At 34.6% G+C, this 17,301-nt stretch overlaps 1 non-coding gene across 1 annotated transcript; it reads right to left on the bottom strand.

Annotated features, from left to right (window-relative positions):
* Nucleotides 1-16,279: 16,279 nt before the first annotated feature.
* On the bottom strand, nucleotides 16,280-16,443 carry LOC126033211 (U1 spliceosomal RNA). The gene has a single exon (XR_007504340.1). It is a non-coding gene; the product is annotated as a U1 spliceosomal RNA (small nuclear RNA).
* Between the last annotated feature and the right edge of the window lie 858 nt (nucleotides 16,444-17,301).

Below are 17,301 nucleotides of genomic sequence, written 5' to 3'. Positions count from 1 at the left end.
TGTGACTATCTAATGAATGATCCTGGAGTTTTATAGAGAAATTAGGGAAGAACAAATCTTGAAAACAAAGTCCATGAATCTTGAAAGCCAATATTTATTCTCGTTCAGTGTTACCTAGAACTTATGACCTAGTGCTGAGAAAAAAAAAAGGCCTACTAAGTGTTTTTACAGAGGTAATACAATGGAATCCTTTATGTATGCTGTTAGTGAACTTATCCTGTAGACACATGCACGGAATGATAATGTGTTGGATGTGGCAGAGGTCATTTGCACTGTCTCTGTAAACAAGCACCTTTTAAAAAAATGTTTTCTTACTATTCCTTTGGTACGAACAAAATCCATACAGGGTTCTATTTTGTCATTTGATTTTGTATTGCTGTTTTATGTTCATTTTGTATTTGTTGTTTTTAATTGAGATTGTAAAGTTTCTGCAATGTCAGAATTAACTGGAAGTGTATGATCTAGGTCTGGTCCTTCTGAGTTTGGGAAAGCTACTGTTTTACATTTAACATTGAGGCATCAGTGAATTATTCACAAGATATATTTTTAGAAGTACAACCTGGAACTCTTCAAAGTATGTTAGCAGGCTATGTCTATCACTCAGTTACCAATCGTGTATTTTTTAATAAAGTCATCATCTCCCCTGTTACTACAATAACATCTCTGCTTTTGTTTTTACCCAAAGATAAGCTACTGAGTAATTGTCCCAAGACAAACAATACTTTATATTAGTCCATTTTAACAGAAGCATTTTTAATCAATATATTTATAGTTTCATTGTGTCTTAATAACTTCTGTTAAAATTGTTTTTTTTTTTTTGGTACCAAACTATATTCTAGCATTTCTTTGCTGTTTTTCTGTCTTCTTTCCTTGGTGTTTCTCTCCCAGAATTTGTATGACTCCAAAGGTCCATAGTTCAGTCAGTTTATTCCTAATGCAGTAAAATGCTATTAAATGATTCTTTATTGTAAACTATTGATAACTTACATGTGATAATAAAATAGTTTGTCATGGTCATGATATGTATTCTTAAATACAGGTAGATTGGGATTTTTTTTAAGAAAGAGAAACTGCAGGCCAGTTTATTAAATAGTCCTGCAAACCTTCCTTTTAAAACAAGATTTAATAGTATTTAGGGAGAAAAAAATCTAAAACTTATTCTGAATATATAATATTATTTATGTTTTATTATGTAAGAAGATGTGAAAACCTATTTGACACTGTTGTATATATCTAGAGTTTTCTCTACCTTATTTGAATATTTTTGAAACATAATAGTTTCCTGTTTATCTTCGTATACCATTGTCTCCATTTTTCAAGTGTAAAATATAAGGGCTAATGAAGATCTCAGACTTTGAGTACAAATTAAAATTGTTTTACACATCTAATATGATTGTCTTTTTCATCTTGAGGTAAAGGGTTATGAAAGTATTTGGAAAATTTTTAATTTTATGTATTCCTCAAATTCATTTTTTAACATGCCAGTGAGATGGATGTTCTAAATGATGAGGATATGACACAGATATGCTCTGCTGTTTTAATTTTATAGCCCTCAAGTTTTTAATAGTCATCACTTTGAAATATTTGACTCTACTCAAATCAGTACTTGACTTTACATGGTAGCACTGAAAATTTTGAACTAGACATCCCCACCCTAGCACTGTAGGTTTCATTGTGAAGGCTACAACTTTGAACCCACAACAGATTTCAGAGGAATTAAGAATAAAGAATAAAAGAAAAAGAATCTTCTATTAAGTTTTACATTTCATTTAATGATAAAGTGACTAAAGTAATTTTAAACCATTTTGTAGAGTTAAAATAGATGGAGATAAAAAAAAAGTAAGAAAATACATTAAGAAGATTGGCATTGCTTTTTCCAGATAAATTGATAAGTTTTCCTATTAAACTACATTGAACAATATTAAAGAGGTTGTTGTTGTTTTTTAAGCAAGAGAAATTTGGTTCCAGATAAACTGCCAGATGTTCAAAGACAGGAGAAAGTGTAGATAAGTAATTACTAGAAAATGACACTAAAATTTTACTGATATTAAAATACAGTAGAGAGGCCGGAGAGATAGCACAGCAGTAAGGCGTTTGCCTTGCATGTAGAAGGACCGTGGTTTGAATCCCGGCATCCCATATGGTCCCTTGTGCCTGCCAGAGGCGATTTCCGAGCATAGAGCCAGGAGTAACCCCTGAGCGCTGCTGGGTGTGACCCAAAAACCAAAAAAAATAACAAACAGAAAAATAACAATACAGTAGAGTTAGTATTAGAGCAAAGAGGTGTGAGGAACTAAAGACTTAGAAATTTTAATGGTATCAAGAAAATGTATCAAACTCTATTAAGTTATATCATAATCTTTAAAGTGATCGCTCAAAAATAGAGAAAGTAAATTGGGAGATAGGACAGCAGGTAGGTTACTTCTGTTGCATGTGCATGCCCAGGGTTAGATTACATGGGCATATGGTCCTCTGAGCATAGTTAGTGTAGCATAGAAGGCCCTCAAGCATCTTTGAGGTGTCCCACATAATTCTTGGCACCATGAGGCCCAAGCAGCACCACATTCTCAGACTGCATTGAATTGTTAGCCCAGCTTATTAAGCATTACCCATGAAGCTTCCAGGCTTCTTGAGCACTACTTAAAAATCCCTCTTCCTGGGGCCGGAGAGATAGCACAGAGATAGCACAGAGGCGTTTGCCTTGCAAGCAGCCAATCTGGGACCTAAGGTGCTTGAATATCGGGTCCCATATGGTTCCCTGTGCCTGCCGGGAGCTATTTCTGAGCAGATAGCCAGGAGTAACTTCTGAGCACCTCCGGGTGTGGCCCCAAAACAAAACAACAAAAAAAATCCCTCTTCCTCAAAAGTAAGCAAAATACAAAAGTCACATGTTTTAGATAAGAAAACTGGAAAATAAAATAGACTTAAGAATCGAGAAGAAAAAGGAAACAAAAGCAAATAAGACAAAAATTATTAGTAGAAAGGGCGCAGGGATTGGGATAGTGATGGAGTTCCTGCCTTGTATGTGTGAGGTTGAAGGTTTGATCCCAGGACCTCTCCACATCACTAGACAAGCACATAGCATCAGGCACATAGCATCACTGGGTTCACTGAGCCCAGTGAGCACTTGGGAAATTTTCAACTAGGACAAAGGAAAGGGAAAACAAAAAATAAAGGTGTTACATTAATATATATATATATATAATTTGATGTATCAAACATACTATGTGCTACACATTATATAAAAGACAGATAGTTAGTCTTATGAGAGGATGCTTTGTGGGTAGAGATACTCTGTTTTTTTTAGGCCAAGGGTTTTTCCTTGCTAATTTCCCCCATTTACTGAGCTTATGTAAAGCAACAACAAATAGACAAACTGCCACCATCACTCCTCTTTTTTTTTTTTTATTTTACTTTTTCTAGATCGGTGCTCCTGCCTTTTTCATAGAACCTTGGGACATGAATTATTTGGTTTTACCTCAAATTTCTGTACTTTTCTACAAAATTGAGAAAAAAAGAGGATGGGAGCGAGGGGTCAAGTTGTCTCAGGTGCATTGGTGGAGATAAAAAAGGACAGAACTAAATATTTAATCCATAGTCAACAATAGAATCAAGAGAACCAAACTTTAACAATCTATACTTAAAATGGGCCTGTTACACTGGCAGGCCAGGGGACTAAAGGTGGAAGTATGGAATGCACACTGGGAACTTTGGCAGAGAAAGGTCAACACTGGTGGTGGCATTGGCCCTAATTCATTTTCACAATATGCCTGAAATCCAACTTGGAAGGACTTGTAGTTCACAATGGTCTCAAAAATTTTTATAAAAAGAAAAATAATCAATTACAATTGAAAGTATAAATTGTTCTAAGGGATGTTTATCTTAGTAAAGATAATGCTCCAGTATATAATAATGCAATATATTGATATGTTAATATGATTTTCTACAATATATTAGGATATATTAATTACTAATTTAAATATATTTTATATTATGTATAATATTATTTGGATATATATTATGCCCTAATCTAAAGAGATACTATAAATAAAGGAAAAATTAGACTATACAGACACTTAGATATATCGAAGGTAACTTTAAGAGAAGTTATAGTTAACAGAGTATTTTATATTAAAGGAGGATATAAATGAATATGTTTATATTTTCTATACAACTGTACTCTTAGTTTTACAAGCAGGATCATATTCAGCCTATGAAGATGTTCATTTAGAAAGCTAACAGCTCCGAGAATACATTTTATGTAGCTACTACGTGATGGAATATAGTGTATGTAGTCTGCAAGTTTTATGTTAGCGACAAATTTTCTTGCCTCTTGCTTTTGGCCTCATTTATCTTCAAGGAAAAGAATTTACAATGATACAGAAAGCAATTTCAGAGTAACTTCACCACTGTCAGAAAATGTCCTATACACATTTTCTTATCAACTCTACAAGATCTAACTAGGGGCCCACCTGAGAAGAATAAAGACAGAGTACCTGGTTCATACCTAACAACTAAATGGATCATCTAAAAGGCATCACAAAAGCAATCACCTTGGTGGCTAATGCGTTCTTTTTAATGAGTTCTTACTTTCTGGATCTTACACTTTTTTTATTACCTTTAGGAGCTAAGGTGAGGTGATTTTCTACTTCAGAAAGATGAAAAAATGCCAAGCCAAAATTTGAGAGAACTCGTTGCAACACTCACTTACCAGCCATTATTTAAAACTTTGAAATCAAGAGGGGATATAAGAAGAAATAAACAGGAAGTAGCAGGAGTGGAGTCAGGGGTCAAGTGAACTCAGTATATTGATGTTGTAGAGGATTAGTAAAGCTACATATCCAAAATAAAAACTCAACAGTACTAAATCCATAAGACCCAACTGCAACAACCAAATTTAAAAATGTGCCTGTCAAGGTGACATCCTGCGCGGGGGGGTGGGTGGGGGGGTGGGGGGGGGACACGACACAGAACTAGGGAACACTGATGGAGGGAGGGATGTTGACCCTAGAGTTTGAATTGTGCTGGGACTTTGAAAGTCTAAAATTCAAACTATGAGTAACCTTATAAAATGCAGGTGCTTAAATAAAATAAAAAGTGTAAAATAAAATATGGGCTGCAGATAAATTTATTCTTTCTTTGGGGGGGTGTTTGGTTTTTGGGCCATACCCGGTGACACTCAGGGGTTACTCCTGGCTATGTGCTTAGAAATCGCTATCACTCCTGCCCCAGAAAGATTTATTGTTTTGAATTTTTTTATTTCTCAAATCCCAGTTTTTATAATAGGGCAACAGTTCCCTTCTACAGTTCATGGCCAACCTATTCTAAATGTTTAGTTCTATCCTAATAGTCCCCCCCAGAAAAGATTTTGGATATGCTGACTTAAATGCTAGTTTTTAAGTACAATTGTACATTCCTCCACATACTTTATACAATGTTAATTTTTTTCATTTTTTTCAAATGGATGTTAATTACTTTCTATATGTGTATATGCCTAATGAACCTCAAGGACTGCAAACACAGAGATGAAATATTTCTTTATCAACTCAGCTTCAGAGCTTTGGTCAAATCAGTTCAAATCAGATTTTTATTAGTGATGAGAGAGAAAACCAAGCGTTGTATAGCATTTTTCGTTTACAAAGTGATTTCATAATATTTTCCCTTCACTTTTATAACAACCCTTGCATGCAGACAGCTGAGTTTCATATTCAGCACTACATTTGAGCACCTGAGCACTGTGAGAAGAAGGAAGGAAGGAAGGAAGGAAGGAAGGAAGGAAGGAAGGAAGGAAGGAAGGAAGGAAGGAAGGAAGGAAGGAAGGAAGGAAGGAAGGAAGGAGGGAAGGAGGGAGGAAGGAAGGAAGGAGGTTGGGAGGAAGAAAGGTTGGAAAGAAGGAGGGTTGGGAGGGAGGAAGAAAGGAAGGAAGTGAGGGAGGAAGGTTGGGAGAGAGGGAGGAAGGGAGGAGGGAGGGAGGTTGGGAGGAAGGAAGAGAGGAAGGGAGGAAGGTTGGGGGAGGGAGGAAGAAAGAAGGGAGGGAGATTTGTAGGAAGGAAGGAGGGAAGTTAAGGAGGAAGGAAGGAAGTGAGGAAGGGGAGGAAGGAAGCTTGGGAGAGGGAGGAAGAAAGAGAAGGGAGGAAGGGAAGATGGAGGGAGCTTGGGAGGGAGGAAGGGAGGTAGGGAGGGAAGGAGGGAGGGATGTTGGGAGGAAGGAAGGAAGGAAAGAAGGGAGGGGATGGAAGGGAGGAAGGAAGAAGGGATGGAGAAATAATGAGGAGGAAAGGAAAGTAGGAGAATGGAATGAAGGAAGGAAGGAAGGAAGGAAGGAAGGAAGGAAGGAAGGAAGGAAGGAAGGAAGGAAGGAAGGAGGAAGGGAGGGAGGGAGGGAAGGAGGGAGAAAGAGAGGCTAAATGATTTTTATATTTTATATTAAAATGAAAACTTTAGAATTATGCTTGAGTACATTTGTCTTAATTCTAATATATCTGAATCATTTTCTGCATAATTGCTCAATTACCTAATTAAAACAATTCATAAAAGAATATGAATTCTTAAGTAAGATGTATTTCTTCTTGACTTATGAAGAAATATTAACATTTGCTCCCAAGGAATTTTTCTGGCTCATGTTTTCATTTACACATATTCCAACTATAAACTTACTTATGAAGCTATTTGACTAAAAAAATTGAAATAGAATGATTTTGTTGGCCTGCTTACCACTGTGTAGAGCTACCAGAAATTAGACATCCAATATATAAGAAAATTAAAAAGTATATATTCTATATGCTAGGTTTTACAAACAAGATGTAGAGTATTATTTTACAAAATTATCTTTCCAATGTGTTATCATCTCATGGTGTAAACACATAGGCAAAAAGTTATAAACTCATTTCTAATAAATTTAAGAATGTGTAAGATTTCTAACTTATATTATAATGACCATAATAAAGTCTTCTTGATAGGGTTTTAGTATGTTAGCCAAAATTAATTTATCAACAAATATTGTACTCTTATCAGTAGAGGCATTCAATCACTGTTAATATTTTAAATATATAAGATAAAGTTAAGAAATTCAAACACTTTAGAAATCAAACCATTTTTATCAGATAACTGTTGTTTTTTATAGTTTGAGGGCCACATCCAGCTATGTTCAGGTCTTAACTTCTGACTTTTTGCTCAAAAATCACTCTTGACAGTTTCGGGACCATATGGAATATAGGTACTCAAATCTTGGTCCAAAGGCATGAAAGAAAAAGGTCCTAACCTACTGTACCATCCATCTGGCCCCTCAGATAATACCGATAGTTTGAAAAGCAAAACTAACACCAAGGGTAATTGCCTGTTTTAAAGAGATTCCTATTAAATCAGTAAAATCATTGAACTTGAATATTAAATTTCTGTCAATCAACATTTTAAATTACTACTGCAAAACAAACTCCTTTGCTAGAGTAGTAGTACAGTAAGTAAGGCACATGCTTTGCATTTGGCCTACCAGGTTTCAGTCTCCAGTATTCCATAAGGTCCTACAAGAACTTGACAGGAGTTCCTGAGTGTAGTGCCAAGAGTAGCCTTTGAAAATTGCCAGATTTGTCCCCCAAACAAAACAAAAAACAAATTTCTGGTCAATCTCATTTGGGACCAAACATCATTACAAAATGTCTTATTTGTAGCTACCTATTAGTAGTAACAGGGGTTTTCTTATTAATTTAAAGAGCAATGTATTTAATAAATATTTCATAGATAACTGCATGAGTCTAGGTAGTCATCAGCTTTACTGTTGCAAAACTTATTTCCATTTATGATATTTGTTTGACAGTATGCAGTAAATATGTTTAATCTCACTTTGTATAATTATTTTTGTATAATTTATATAATTTTGATACTTATTTGTATGATTATCAATTTTGTATAATTTTATCAATGTTTTCTGTTGTAATAGTATATAAATAACTATATAATATTCCCTTATTTGTTCTATGTTAACACCATTTTACACTATATAGCTATATATATACACCCTCAATTATATTAAAATGTGTTCCCTGGGATTAGATTTTGTTTTTTGAGTCTAAGAGATAATACAGGGTTTAAGTTTAATGTCTTGATTGCAGTGGGCCTTAATTTAATCCCTGGCACCATAGGGTTTCCTGATCATATCCAGATGCAGCTCTAGAGATCCGCAAGCACCACTGTATAACACTGGAGGTCACATGAGCACTGTTAGGGTGGCCTGGATAATCCCAAATAATGCAGGGTTTTAGCAATTAAAAAAATTACTGGAGATAATCCCAGAGTTGCTGAGTACTGCTTGAGAGACTCTGACAAATTTTATTTTTTTTGTCTGCCAGAAAGAAATGTTTAGCAGACCATTGCTGACTTAAGACCTGCTCAGCTACTCAGATACTTCCCTAAGAACTCAGGTACAGCCAATTTCTGTTCTCCATGATCTCAGCATTTGCCTTTTCATGCCCCTCACCCAGAGAGCCAATTGCAGTCAGGCATAATGAAGGTGAATTATTTCACCTTCACGCATAGTCAATAATAAATTTCCCAGACATGGAAAACCTCTAGATTTCAAAGTAACAATAAACCAATTTTATGTGGAGTTGGAGGAAGTGGAGAAGTCTAAGAAGGATAGAGAAAGAATGGAAAAAACCTCAATCAATTTTCTAGGTCTATTTACTAATCAAAAACAATTTTTATGCTGAAATAAAGTTGATAACTTGAATAAGTTTTAGGATAATAGAATACTAAATGCTAAGTGTCAGTGGTTTATAACCATTGATCCATATTGAAAGAAAGGGGATGGATATATAAGATTAATGTTAAAATTATTTGACCATTAGATGACAAACAGATGACCATTTCATAGCTGTTGTGATGTTAAGAGATTAAAATTAAAAAAAAAAGATTAAAACTCTGTTGTTAGATACTTTCCATTTCTACTGTTAAAATGAGGCATTTTAGCAATTAGGAAGTTTAATGATTCCTGTTACGTTTATTTGTAAACTGATAGCCTTTTCAAGTAAAAACAAGTTATTTCAAAGATGTATAATTTATAAATACATAAACATATTTCCTTTTATTAGGTTCTTTTACTTCAATTAAAGATTTGATTGTACCCACTTTTAGAATTCTTATAAGTGAACCTAAACTTCAAGGTAATCAACAAAATTTTAAAAAGTCACTTGAGTTTGGCTTATCCACACAGTTCAGTCTTAACAATACACTGATATTTGATGGAAATTTCTGATACCGCTCAATAAACACAATATACTTTACAATGTTTTTCTCTTATTTGTATTTTAGTTGGAGAAATGGCTCAAAGTATCTAAGACGATGTTTTGAATATGGAAACTCTGGATTTGATTCTGGTATTGCATAGCCCAGCACGATTGGTTGTATGCCCAAAATAAACAAACAAAAGAAAGAAAAGAAACATTTTTTTTCTTTTTGCTCTAAAGGTGGAATTATTGTAAAATATTTTTCAAGCATATTTAAATGTTTTAGTTTAATTATGGGACTTTTTCATATTTTTACTATTAAATAAATTTTTATTATATTAGAAAACAATAGTTTACAAGAATATAAAAACTTATGTTTTACGTGTAAAATGTTACCACAATACTACTCACCACAAATTGTCAAAATCCTTCCTCCACTGTCCATGGAATTCATCTCATTTTCTTCCAAATCTATTTGATAAGTCTAATTTGGTTGTCAAGTTAAGAATTTGTTTTCATTAGATACTGTCCATTTGCTTGCTTTTTATGTACTTTATAGGATTATTAAATATTTGGTTTTCTCCTTATGAAATCTTTTGCTTAACACAAAAACTCTTTAGTCCCATCATTGTCCCATATTTGTATAAAAGTACAAGATTTCATCTTTACTTAAAGCTAAGTAGTATTGTGTATATATGCCACAGATTTTTTTGAACAATGATTTAGTGTTAGGACCCAAGGATAAAGTGCTGGGATGATGAGCCACTGTTTGGATGCTTTGGGTTTTTCCAAGGGAACACCCAACAATGGGTGTTGAGTATATGGTGTTGGTGATCATACTCAAATTGAAGGCATGCAACGCATGCACACTTAACCCCAGTATATTATCTCCAGCCCTTATACCACACTTTATTTACTTATCTATTTTAGACATGGATTGCTTTTCTTTTTTTTTTTTTTTTGTTTTTGTTTTTGTTTTTGGGCCACACCTGGTAACGCTCAGGGGTTACTCCTGGCTATGTGCTCAGAAGTTGCTCCTGGCTTGGGGGACCATATGGGACACCAGGGAATTGAACCCCGGTCCATCCAAGGCTAGCGCAGGCAAGGCAGGCACCTTACCTTTAGCGCCACCACCCGGCCCCATGGATTGCTTTTCAAATCAAAGAGATAAAGAGGTATCACCCTTCACCAGTAAGAATGACCTATATCAAAGAGGCTAAACCAATCAGTTCTGGTGGAGATATAGTGAACAAGGATTCCTCATTCACTCTTGGTATTGTCAACTTCTGTGCAAAATAATTTGAAGACATCTCAAAAATAGATATAATTTCCCTAATATCCATCAATTCCACTCCTTGCTACGTATCTGAAGAACATGGGTAAATCTGCAGCTATCAAACCAAAGTTAAATGTATATTTAAACATGCATATGTGCATTAAATTTTATGTTTTATATAAATTTCTGCAACTAAAATATTCCAAGAAGTTGCTGAGAAGTTTTTAATTAACTGTGAGTAGAAAATAACATAAATTTATTGATATGTGGACAGAGGTATATAGAATTTGGCTGAGGAAGTACACTAAATATTAATAGCAACATTTATTTTGTGGATATTGGGATGTTTATTTAAAAGTTCTTCCAATTTAGCATGTTCAAATTCATGCATATCCAAGTACTGGAAAGAATTAGGCTTTTAGATGTATATATTTCCTCCAACAATTTTGATAACAAAAATATTCAGGATTAAATTAAATTGCAATTTTAACACACTTCTTTTATATGTACCTATACTCTCTGTCCATAATAGTGAAAGCTGTTTTCTGCATGTAAATGTAGAACCCTGAAGTTTCTGCTTTCCTTATGAAAGTTTTTGCTTTTGCTAAAACTGCTTAAAACTTCTGTTTAGGGGCCGGGCGGTGGCGCTAGAGGTAAGGTGCCTGCCTTTCCTGCGCCAGCCTTGGAAGGACCACGGTTCGATCCCCCGGCGTCCCATATGGTCCCCCAAGCCAGGAGCAACTTCTGAGAGCATAGCCAGGAGTAGTCCCTGAGAGTTACCGGGTGCGGCCCAAAAACCAAAAAAGAAAAAACAAACTTCTGTTTAGCTTCCGTATACTCCCTTGGTTAGTTTGTTAGACTGTGGGAATGTGGCCTTCATATAAGAGTTGGAGACAAAGGGAGACTCATCGATAGGGGACCAGATGGCCGGGATGATCTGTGTGGGTGTAAGGATGGGAAATAGGAAAGGGGTACACTTACATCAATATCTGTTACTGTGGAAGCAAGTTGTCTGAATTGTAACATTAAGAGGAACTCAATGGAATATAAGATGTATTCTTTGAAATGTAGCAGGTGCCAATAGGAAAGTAACTGGGTGAGTCTAGATTGATGTACATCCCCGAGTGGAAAAGTAATTTGGGTCCTTGACTGAAAGCCTATTTCCTGGTAGAAGTCTTGGACCTTTAGCTAGCTAAGCAAATAAAACCCCGCTCTGTGACTTGCTTTGTACTGGTCTCTGTCCTATCGCTAGGTTGCTAGCTGGGACCCAACATACACCTTTTAGAACTCAATTAACATTGATTTGTCCACTGCAATAGACTATTTTTTAGAATAAATTAACATTTGTTCTTTATGAATAAGCTCAATAACTTGCTTTTTTTCTTCCTCTTTGTCCTCCAGTGATTTCTAAGTAAAAGCTAGTAAAAGCTAGTTTTTTTTCTACCACATTTTTATTTATACTGCAATAATAAAAATGTGTATTGTTTCTAATACATGTCAGAGATCACTTTATTAGTTATATTTAAGAGCTTAATCACTCTACATGGATATTTGAAATTTAAATATAAAATTTAATAATTCACAAATTTAATATGCTCTATATTTTTAATACTGATTGTTCAAATAGGAAGTACTGAGTTATTGGTACAGAAGCTGTTATTTAAACTAGATTATTGGTACTAGAGCTGTTATATAAAGCAAGTAATAAATTTAATTTTCTTAAACTGGATCAATATTTATTTTTTGTTTGTTATTTTGAAGTTCACACTTGGCGGTACCCAAGATTACTCTTGGCTTTGTGCTCTGGAACTACTCCTCACATCTGGGATGCAGGGGTCAAAACCAGGTTGGCTACATGCAAAGCAAGGATCCTACCTGTTGTATTATCTCTCTAGTATGCAAAACTGAATTAATACTTAATATGTGTTTATAAAACATAATTTGATAAAATGTCATGATCAGATAATATTTGAATTTTGAGTGCAAAATTTTTTAGAGAAAATATTAAAGTTGTGTAATGTGGAAGAGTTAACAGTTCTGTATAACCTCATTTGTTCATACTTGAGGTTTACATAGATTCATAAATATTTACAAGCTTTAACTATATTCTTAGAAAAGAATTTTATGGAGGGAGAGAAAGGCCGTCACTTCTTGTGATTTTTCTCTGTGTTCTATGCTTAGGAATCACTCCTAGCTGGTGCTTGGGGTCCATATGTAATATAAGGGATCTAAAAATAGGATTGGCACATGCAAGGCAAGTGACTCAATCCCTGTGATATCTCGCAAGCTTTAGAAAAAGATTTTTAAAACAGCAAAAAAGGAAAGAATGTATAATAGTTTCATTTTAGAACAAAATACTATTAATAATTAATTTAGGATATACAATTTTCTAACATTAACTAAAAAGGATTGGACCCCTAATATTATGAACAAAGACTGTATTTTTAAATTGTATATTAATTAATTTTAATATATATTAAATTATATATTGACTTTTAATTTCATTTTGGTCAAAATCACAAGTAGCGTTCTGCCCCTATGAATATTCCTGTTCACTTTTAAGAAACCTTCCCTGGACAGATTGTGACAACTTCACAGTAGATAGCTGATTTTTCATGAGCTGAGCTACTGATAATTCTCTATAAAAAAAAAATGTTACACCAAGCGTGCTAAGGACACAGATTTCTGAATATGCAGTATATAAAGATGGATGATCAATCACTGTGCATATAGAGTGAAACTACTGCCAGCCAACATCCAGTTGGCATATTCATCCCAGTCCATACTCTGTATTTCAACAGAACATAACAATCTCCTATTTGAGAACTATTCTTTGAGAGTTATCTCTTTACCTTCATACCTGTCACCAGTAATATACATTTGCTTTCAATAGGGGCTTGTCTATTATTCACTGACTTCAAATGAGAAATATCATGAATGAGGTGTTTGTAAAGTGGAACCCAACTTTTTCTTTATCTCAGAATTGGATCACTTCTATGCCTCATGATTTAATAAAGAAAGTGATTCTAATGAACATCTCCTAAAATTGCTATTTGCAAGAAAACAATTTAAAATATACCTACAATTGTTAATGATGCACTTATCCTACTGTGATGTTTCCTTATCGACACATTAATTAATGTAACGAAGGAATCTTCATGAGAGTGGGTTTGCTTAAGTAGGGAGAAAATGAAAGCAAGTATCTGCATTTTAGGGAATTTTCAGTCATTTCATGCTAAATATTGAACTTTACAAAAAACTTACTACTGAAAATAACAACTATTTAGAAATATATCTGAATAAAATACATAAAAGTGGTGTGTGGTGAGATAACTGTAATCTAAGGCCATAAATTTCAACACTGTTCTAAACATATTATTGTAACTATAATAAATTAAAATCAAAATAAATGGCACACACAAGTATGACCTTTTCTTCCTAGGAAAGAATAACAGTATTAAATGAAAGAAAAGCATTTTCTGAAAGACAATAGTAAATTGAAAAAAATGTTTTGGCCATATCTATAAATGTTCAGGAGTTACTCCTTTCTATGTACTCAGGAATACTCCTGGTGTCTCTATTGGGTGCACAGATTGATTCCAGGTTGGCCATAGCTAGGCAACTACCCTACCTGCTACACTATTACTCAGGCTCCCTGATTTTAATGACCAAGTTCACTTGAATTTTTTTAGATAGATAAAATATTCATTAAAATTTTCAAATTTGTGATTATTCTAGATTTTATTTCAGTGGTGGAATGTAGATAGCATATTTTTATAATATTGATGAAAACACTGAGGAAGAAAATATATTTTCAGTAATTTCAATAAACCACTGTTTTCTTTATTTGTTTTTTGTTTATTTGTTGTGTCTTTTGTTTGTTTGTTTGGATTTTTGGTTCACACCAAGTGACGCTCAGGGGTTAATCTTGTCTCTGCTCTCAGAAATCACTGCTGGAGGGGGCTGGAGAGATAGCATGGAAGTAAGGCATTTGCCTTTCATGCAGAAGGTCATCAGTTCGAATCCCGGTGTCCCATATGGTCCCCCGTGCCTGCCAGGAGCAATTTCTGAGCCTGGAGCCAGGAATAACCCTGAGCACTGCCGGGTGTGACCCAAAAACCACAAAAAAAAAAAAAAAAGAAATCACTGCTGGCTTGGGGACCATATGGGATGCCAGGGGATCAAACCATGGTCTGTCCTGGGTCAGCTCTATGCAAGGCAAATGCCCTACTGCTGCACCATTGCTCTGGCCCCAGTTTTCTTTACTACCTTATTTAAATAAAATTATTCCTAGAATTAATTAAAATAATTAAAACACAGTTAATAGGGATATTAGCATCTTGTATTATATTTGAAAATGTAAAATACTTTTGTATTTATTCACTTATTTTTAAAAACAGATTTATGCGTTTATTCAGGAAAAAAGAATTTGGAGGAGGAGTAGGGGAGAGGAAGAAGAGAAGTATGAGGAGGAAGAGAAAGGAGAGGGAGGAGGGGGAGGAGTAAGAGGAGAAGGAGAAGGAGGAACAATAGTAGGAGGGGAGAAGGAAGTGGAGAGGGAGTGGAGAATAGGAGAAGGAAAAGAGGAAGAAAAGGAGGAGAAGAAAGGAGGAAGGGGAGGAAAAAGAGGAAGAAGGAAGAGGAGAGGAAGTAGGAAGTGGAGGGGGTAAGGGAAGGGGAAGAAGAGGAAGATATTTTTAAAAAAGAGCTTATACAAAGATGAAGTTATCAATACAGAAATAAAATAAAATATATAACTTTATATACAGCATAAAAGCACCCAAAATTTCAAGCTAATATTAACAGACCTCGAGGAGATATGCGACAGCAACACAACAACAGTCGGCTAACTTTAGTATCTACATATAGCAATAGAAAATCATCCACTGGAAAATCAAGGTAACTTTCTCAAGGATAGGTTATATATTAGAAAACAAATCTTAATAAATGTACAGTGTTTGAAATTGACAAACCTTTTTTGGACCGCAATCATATAAAATAACAAAACTAAGAAATATCAAACTAAAAACAACTCAAAAGAAAGACAGGAAAACCACTCTTAAAAAATGAGCATGAAAAAATGTCAAAACATTCGTTTTTAGAAACCAGTGTTACATTAATTAGAAAGTTAAAATATGACACCATAGAGAAGAAATAAAGCATCTCTGATGAATAAAAATTTAAAAATACCAGGAGCCGGAGAGATAGCACAGCAGTAAGGCGTTTGTCTTAGATGCAGAAGGACAGTGGTTCGAATCCCAGCATCCCATATGGTCCCCTGAGCCTGCCAGGAGCGATTTCTGATCATAGAGCCAGGAGTAACCCCTGAGCGCTGCCGGGTGTGACCCAAAAACAAACAAAAATAAATTTAAAAATACTCTCAATTAGAAATAAGGAGACCTAATTTAACAATATATTGGAATAATCATAAAGAATGAATAGGAATAAAAATTTTCAAGAGAATACAATGATTTTCAACATATGCAAAACTATTAATGTAAATTATCAGATCAACAAAAAGAAAGACAAAATTAATATAATGTGATTTTGCTGCTAAACTACCTTTACCAGAGAAAGTGTTGATGATGGTAGAGGGGACTTGGAATATGAGGTGATGGAGTGACATATTTTGAAGAGTTATGATTTGACATAATTATTATGATATGTCTTATACTAATAAATTATACTAAACATACAGACTTATATATCAAAGTTACTTCAATTTGTTTTGTTGGTTCTATTGTTCAAATATAAAATTACATATATATATTTTTTATTTTTCCAGGGGAGAGCGCAAACACAGTCCCCCACTACCACAAATTATGCAGTCGAGTTTCCCACATTTGGGGAAATCACAGGAGTCAGCACATCTAGAGTGCAATGGAAAAGACTTGCCCTGGCGAAACCACCTTCGTGATCATGGTATCTTCCCTGCCAGGTAAGTATAAAATTATATATATATATATATATAATTTTATACATATATATATATATTTAAACACTAGTGTATGTGAGACCCCTGCCCCCTGCCCCTGTTACACTCCGTGACCTCTTTTTGTTTTCCTACTTCATTTTCTTTTCTTTCCTGTCCCAAGTTCTAACTTCCAGGTTTCAGGGTAATATTAGTATCTTCACTTTGGTACCTTGGTTTTCCTTTTTCTGTTTATATGTTTACCACAGATGAGAGTTTTAATAAGATAAATGTAAAAGAGTAAGATACATTATACCAGTTGATTAATTATGTGGCTTTTATAAGGTTCACGTATAGCAATTAGCAATATTATATATAGCAATATCGCAATATTATAATGAACTGTTGAGAAAGAAATTGAAATGTTGTTCATAATGTTCCTTCTTTTTGGGGGGGACCACACTCAGTGGCGCTCAGGGGTTACTCCTGGCTATGCACTCAGAAATCGCTCCTGGCTTGGGGGACCATATAGGACACTAGGGGATCGAACCTTGGCCGGTCCTAGGCTAGTGCAGGCAAGGCAGATGCCTTACTGCTTGTGTCACTGCTCTGGCCGCCATATTATCCTTTCTTTAAGTGTAAACTCAATCCTCTAATTCTGCTGCTGTCAGAAACCCAGAAACTCATAATGTGAGAAACTCAAATTTCTCATTAGTATTTATTGGTGCACTTTGAATGCTTTTAATTTTGTGTAAATAGTGTTAACATAAATTATCTAGAAAAAACATCTTGTGAATAATTTTATTTCTCTGTGCTACTTGTTGGGTATAATATAAACAAATCATTACTTGCATTTTATTTTGGAGTCTACCAAAGTCGAGGCTAGTCTTTTC

The sequence above is a fragment of the Suncus etruscus genome, chromosome 16 (genome assembly GCF_024139225.1).
Source record: "Suncus etruscus isolate mSunEtr1 chromosome 16, mSunEtr1.pri.cur, whole genome shotgun sequence".
In the NCBI taxonomy this organism is placed as follows: Eukaryota; Metazoa; Chordata; class Mammalia; order Eulipotyphla; family Soricidae; genus Suncus; species Suncus etruscus.
The sequence above is the reverse complement of the archived record's forward strand: the minus strand, read 5'-3'. Positions and strand labels throughout refer to the sequence as shown.